This window comes from Eimeria mitis, genomic scaffold (assembly GCF_000499745.2).
Source record: "Eimeria mitis Houghton genomic scaffold, Emh_scaff2882, whole genome shotgun sequence".
Classification (NCBI taxonomy): domain Eukaryota; phylum Apicomplexa; class Conoidasida; order Eucoccidiorida; family Eimeriidae; genus Eimeria; species Eimeria mitis.
The window spans coordinates 4,080-4,694 of record NW_013571222.1 but is presented as its reverse complement, the minus strand read 5'-3'; positions in this window follow the sequence as shown (position 1 = coordinate 4,694).

Genomic DNA, 615 nt, shown 5'->3' with positions numbered 1-615 from the left:
TTTTTTTTTTTTTTTTTTTTTGTGTTGCTAGCATTAGCATCAGTATAAACAAAGAAAGATATCTGCTGCTCGGCTACTGCACACAACAAATGAACTGCTCAATATATGTTTAGTTTATATTATAAGTCTCTCTCTCTCTCTCTCTCTCTCTCTCTCTCTATATATATATATATATATATATATTATAGACTACTATTATATTATAGGCTAGACTTTATTCTGAGCTGTATGTACACTGCAACATAGATGGTGGTGTAGGTTTGAGGGTTCCCTGAGGTGTCTATACACCTCGAGGTGTATGTACACCGCAAAAAAGAGAAATACGAATTAAAGAAAAATAACCAAAAATCGTTTTGTGTGTTCAATCAAATTCTACTCTGCATGCAGCAGAAAATAAATAAATATATTTTACTGCTGCAACGCGAGAAAAGAAGAAAAAGAAGAAACAAAATATAAATATCAGTTGACTTTTGGGTGGACACACCACCATCCGCCCGCCTAGAGAGGCAGGAGAGAAGGAGCTGCTTAAATAAATAAAGCCCCCCTCATAAAGCACTGCGATAGACAGACGGAAGAGAAAAAGAAAAAGAAACAGAAATAGAAATAGTTTATTTA